A 6000-nucleotide genomic window follows, 5' to 3' on the forward strand; every position below is an offset into this window, starting at 1 on the left:
TCCTGTTCTGTTCAGGGTGTGTGCGTGTGTGTGTGTGTGTGTGTGTGTGTGTGTGTGTGTGTGTGTGTGTGTGTGTGTGTGTGACTACGGGTGTGTGTGTCTGAGATCCCTATCTTTTAGCGCTGGTCTGTGTGACTAGGGTTTGTGCACGTGTTTGTTTATGTGTGTGCGTGTGTGTGTGTGTGCATGTGTGTGTGTCGCAGGTGTCTAGGGTTATACGGCTCCGGAGAGTCAACATCAAAGAAGATCAAATTAATGTTTTAATTAACCTTATCAAGCAAAATATCAAAGCACAACTTAATACTCTTTGGTCGTCTTGACGTTGATTGATGTGATGATGATGTCATGAGTTGGGGTGGGGTGGAGGGGCGGGGGGGGGGGGGGGGGAGGAAGGGGGGGAAGTGGGGGGGGTTGGAGGGGGAGGGGGGAGGGGGTGGTAAGGGGCGGGGTCAACTAGAGGTCAAATTCGTAAATCACTTTTTGTCATATGCCGTACTCTACCAATATATATTGTTAATACCTCTAAATTAAAATCTCTCCATAAACCCTCAAGAATACTAAAATCAAACCATTTCATTTTCTAGGAGCACAGAATAGAGAGAGAGAAGTGGAAGCCAAGATAATTGAGGGAGGGATTGTTGGGATGACAGAAAAGCCATTTGTACAAGTACTGAACATTAATGACAATCACTGGATTACAGCAAGCAACATTTTCTGTGGGTCAAACAAGGTGTGCATTTATGACAGTTTGAATGCATCAATTAATAAGACCACCCATCAAATGCTGTCTTGGATGCTTCGTCCAGAAGCACCCTATTTCCTCCTCAGGAGACCTGCTGTGCAAATTCAGCAGTCAGGTAGCAACTGTGGACTTTTTGCACTGGCCTTTGCTACAGTTTTATGTGAAGGAGTGAGACCAGATGAGTGCCATTTAGAGGAGTGTTGGGATATTTTCTCCTGACCCAGATAGGCCCCAACACTACCCCGATGATCCGATTGGTTTTGACTGAGTTACCCAAGCAAAGTCTTGACACCAAAAGTTCTTTTAGATCAATTTATATGTAATATAAGTGAGTACAGAATAGCCAAAGTATACGTGGTACAAACTCTCCAGTGCACTGGTGCTCGCCTGTGCTGGACGATGTCCTCCCTTTCATACTCTTTCTCTCTCTAAGTTTCTATTTCTCTCTAAGTTTCGATAACTCCCCCCACCTTTGCTGCTCTCCCTCGAAACCCCACCTGCTCCTCTCTAGTTATCTGTCTGCTTATCTCAAAACTGCGTGCCTTGCATTTTGCACTGAATGGGCTCATTCTGTTCTTCTCAAGGCCACTGTGGCCTCTTCCCTTCTGCTCTCTCACAGTCTTCCAAGAAAACAAAGTTTCGTTTCGCCTTTAAGTTTCTTTTTTCCTACAGGAGAGAAAAAACTAAGGCAAAGACAGAGCAATGATGGAGAAAAGAGCTCCTGTCTTTCCCTTCATAAAAACACAGCCAAAATTATACAAGACCACATGAGTGTCATGTGTGTGTCAGTGAAAGGTTACATATGTGTGTGCATCATTAATCTACATATCCAATATAATGGTTAATCAAGTGATTACATATCTCTTATGCAGAGTTAAAATTATAACTCTTATTATATATATTATATAATGGAATATAATGAAATAATAAAAATGTCCACCACAGTATAAAAAAGTAATATATTTTTTCCATCTCATTATTTCAAAATCCTACAGTAAAAACACTGGCAAATCACATGAATAATACCCTAGAAAGTGTAGAGTAATTTGAAAACAATTTGTGTATTTTACACAGCCCCAAATAGTGAACATAAACAACCGAATAATCATGTATCAGTATTTTGCCAACTTCTTATTTGAGTTCGGTATCATACGACTTAAAATTCCCACACTTAAAAAATAACTGAAAAACAAAATATGGGCACATTTAATTATTTAGATAAGTACAGAACATCAATGTATAACATTTCAATCTCTCTGTGTCGTGTCCCAAAGCGCTACCGTAATACCGCCTGTATGCGCGTAAGTGAGTTTTAGTAATAAAATCGTACAATATAACTAGCATATAAGCTTTAATCTTTGTAACAGGAACCACTGGGCTACTAAACAAAAGAACCAAATATAATTATATTCGTATAGTATCAAATAAGTAGCTACGTTATCTGGCTGGGTTAGTTAGCGCTACAACATCCATTATAAAAACACTTTAACACATTGAATTTTCCACCAACTTAGTCAAGACACGAGATTCAACCGTGAGGTAACGGAACGAACAAAATAGTGTGGTTAAGATGTGGTTAAAAGGTGTTAGTGGTACGTATTACTAAGTTAAGTACTTACAGGTCAACCAGTAGTCCAACACTTCCAAACACCAACACGACAATAGGCGCAACTCCACTAAACGCCCGATGCTGATATTGAGAATAAGGAAACCTGTGGTCTGTAATGTCCGATGGTGATGGTAGGTAGAGGTGGGCGGATCGATCCAAATATCGATACCAACGCTGATATTGATTTGGAGCAATACTCGTGTAAAAAGATTAATACTCAATCTTTTTAACTCTCCCGCACACACCGACTGCTGCGTACCTGGATTCATCAAAGTCTCTTCTCTGTCTGTAATAGTGATGTGTCGTTCGCGAACGATCCGGCTCTAAGAGCCGGCTCTTTGAAGTGAACGATTGGAACCGGCTCCACAATGGGAGCCGTTTTAGGATCCTATTTGGGAGCCGCTTTTTCCTTCAGTATTGCGCTTGTGCTCTGCAAGTGCCACAGTTTTTTTCCAACATCGTTTTTATTTGTCCTTCGGTGCCTCGCTGTCTCTCCCTCTCCTTGCGCGTATTGCTCTGTTTCTGCCAGTGGTAGAGCATACTTGGCGCGTCGCGACCTGCGCGAGGGTCCGTGCGCCGAAAATGACGCAATCGCGGTGGCTCCGCCTCTGCGCGAGGACCCTCGTGCGAAGCGAGGTCGTGTACCTCTTCAGCGCAATGAACAAAGTCGTGTATGCCGGCTTCATACACCTTTACAAGGTGGAATTTAAGCACTTGTACGTCAATTTTCAATATTGGAAAAGGCCATTTTCAATATTTCCCAGCACCTTAAACTTAAATATTTATACATATACTCGAAATTATTCGAAATAATTCGCTTTTTTATCACATCGATTCAGTCAGACATCTATTTGTTGTGAAACAAAATACAGTTACATTTTCAAGTAGCCTACTTTAGCCTACTTTAGCACTTTTCAAACCTGGAACACAATGCAACATTAATTTTCGTCAGGTAATTGTTCCTTCCCCTGTTTTTGAGGGGTGTTTCTTTTTCTCACATATCGTTTCGGACAACACTGCAAAGAATGTCTCCACTGCCCGCTTGTCAAGCGTGTGCTCCACACATCTGACCAATCACACACAGCTTTCAGTTAATAATGTGGTGGGAAAACACTGAAAAAAAAAGTCTCCACTTTTTTTGTGGAAGGCAATTGACCAAGCTGTATTGCGTTCTATTTTGTGATAATTTAATAATTGCTATAATAAAAGATTTATTTATAAAGCATTGTTATGCAGCATTTTTACTCATCACAAGTGCTTAACAATGTCAATAATGAAACAAAATGTAATAAAATTAGGTTTAAGCTATTAATTAATAATGTAAAAAATATATATGGGGAGCCGTTTGGGAGCCGAAAAGAGCCGGCTCTCCACAGTAAGAAGAGCCATTAGAGCCGCATCTCAAAATAGAGCCGAAAATCCCATCACTAGTCTGTAAGAGCAGCGTTGCCAACAAGTATCCGTATCTGCAGAAGCAAAAGTCCAGGGGGTGGAGCTAGATCTAGATCCAACTCCTCCCACCGTCCATAGTTTCTTTTGGTCGGTCCAGGGGGCGGAGCTGCATCTAATCCAACTCCTCCTACGTGTTGCTTACGTTTTCCGACCAGGAAATATAAATCCAATAAATTCACCCTTAAGACTGCTACCGTTTACAGATCAAAATGTTCTTTAATTGTTATTTAAATAACATAATACACGTTTTTTAAGTTTACAAGAAAACGTAAAAGTTGCCAACTCCTCAGTAAGGAAAGACGCTATTGGCTATCCTAAAAGTCACAAAATGGTGTCATCGCCTAATTTGCATAATACCTGTTTTTGAAGCTGTAAAATAGTAACGTTGTGGGAGAGAAAAAATAATAATAAAAATACTATAAATATGTTAGAGTGACTGACTGAGACTGTGTGAGTTAAATTCAGTGATTTATTTTAATTCGTTTATTTCATGCTGGTTGCCATTTTGATAAATTCCTGCACGAAAACGAGGCTGTGGTGGGAAGAATCCTGAAAGTGTCGTGCGGAGCTGCAGGAGCGGTGCAGCTAGTTCAGTGCTGCTGTGTAGTGATGGGATTTTCGGCTCTATTTTGAGATGCGGCTCTAATGGCTCTTCTTACTGTGGAGAGCCGGCTCTTTTCGGCTCCCAAACGGCTCCCCATATATATTTTTTACATTATTAATTAATAGCTTAAACCTAATTTTATTACATTTTGTTTCATTATTGACATTGTTAAGCACTTGTGATGAGTAAAAATGCTGCATAACAATGCTTTATAAATAAATCTTTTATTATAGCAATTATTAAATTATCACAAAATAGAACGCAATACAGCTTGGTCAATTGCCTTCCACAAAAAAAGTGGAGACTTTTTTTTTCAGTGTTTTCCCACCACATTATTAACTGAAAGCTGTGTGTGATTGGTCAGATGTGTGGAGCACACGCTTGACAAGCGGGCAGTGGAGACATTCTTTGCAGTGTTGTCCGAAACGATATGTGAGAAAAAGAAACACCCCTCAAAAACAGGGGAAGGAACAATTACCTGACGAAAATTAATGTTGCATTGTGTTCCAGGTTTGAAAAGTGCTAAAGTAGGCTAAAGTAGGCTACTTGAAAATGTAACTGTATTTTGTTTCACAACAAATAGATGTCTGACTGAATCGATGTGATAAAAAAGCGAATTATTTCGAATAATTTCGAGTATATGTATAAATATTTAAGTTTAAGGTGCTGGGAAATATTGAAAATGGCCTTTTCCAATATTGAAAATTGATGTACAAGTGCTTAAATTCCACCTTGTAAAGGTGTATGAAGCCGGCATACACGACTTTGTTCATTGCGCTGAAGAGGTGCACGACCTCGCTTCGCACGAGGGTCCTCACGCAGGGGCGGAGCCACCGCGATTGCGTCATTTTCGGCGCACGGACCCTCGCGCAGGTCGCGACGCGCCAAGTATGCTCTACCACTGGCAGAAACAGAGCAATACGCGCAAGGAGAGGGAGAGACAGCGAGGCACCGAAGGACAAATAAAAACGATGTTGGAAAAAAACTGTGGCACTTGCAGAGCACAAGCGCAATACTGAAGGAAAAAGCGGCTCCCAAATAGGATCCTAAAACGGCTCCCATTATGGAGCCGGTTCCAATCGTTCACTTCAAAGAGCCGGCTCTTAGAGCCGGATCGTTCGCGAACGACACATCACTACTGCTGTGGCATATTGTTGTGTGATGGGAAGATGATACCTCAAGGAGTGTATCCACACACTACACAAACTGTGTTGACACTGTATTGACACTGTGTTGGTCATTGTTGTGTGGCAGCTGTAATTTAGTGATGGGAAGATGATACCTCAAGGAGTGTATCCACACACTACACAAACTGTGTTGACACTGTATTGACGCTGTGTTGGTCATTGTTGTGTGCCAGGCTGTAATTTAGTGATGGGAAGATGATACCTCAAGGAGTGTATCCACACACTACACAAACTGTGTTGACACTATTGACGCTGTGTTGGTCATTGTTTTGTGCCAGGCTGTAATTTAGTGATGGGAAGATGATACCTCAAGGAGTGTATCCACACACTACACAAACTGTGTTGACACTGTATTGACGCTGTGTTGGTCATTGTTGTGTGCCAGGCTGTAATTTAGTGATGGGAA

At 41.2% G+C, this 6000-nt stretch overlaps 1 protein-coding gene across 1 annotated transcript in view; it reads right to left on the reverse strand.

Annotated features, from left to right (window-relative positions):
- LOC143500504 (uncharacterized) overlaps window positions 1-2932 on the reverse strand; it is a 144247-nt gene extending 141315 nt beyond the window's left edge. The window contains exon 1 of the mRNA XM_076994655.1: window positions 2362-2932. The gene's annotated coding sequence lies outside the window, so the exon portion shown is untranslated. The remainder of the gene's footprint in view (window positions 1-2361) is intronic.
- Between the last annotated feature and the right edge of the window lie 3068 nt (window positions 2933-6000).

Source organism: Brachyhypopomus gauderio, unplaced genomic scaffold (assembly GCF_052324685.1).
Source record: "Brachyhypopomus gauderio isolate BG-103 unplaced genomic scaffold, BGAUD_0.2 sc154, whole genome shotgun sequence".
Classification (NCBI taxonomy): Eukaryota; Metazoa; Chordata; class Actinopteri; order Gymnotiformes; family Hypopomidae; genus Brachyhypopomus; species Brachyhypopomus gauderio.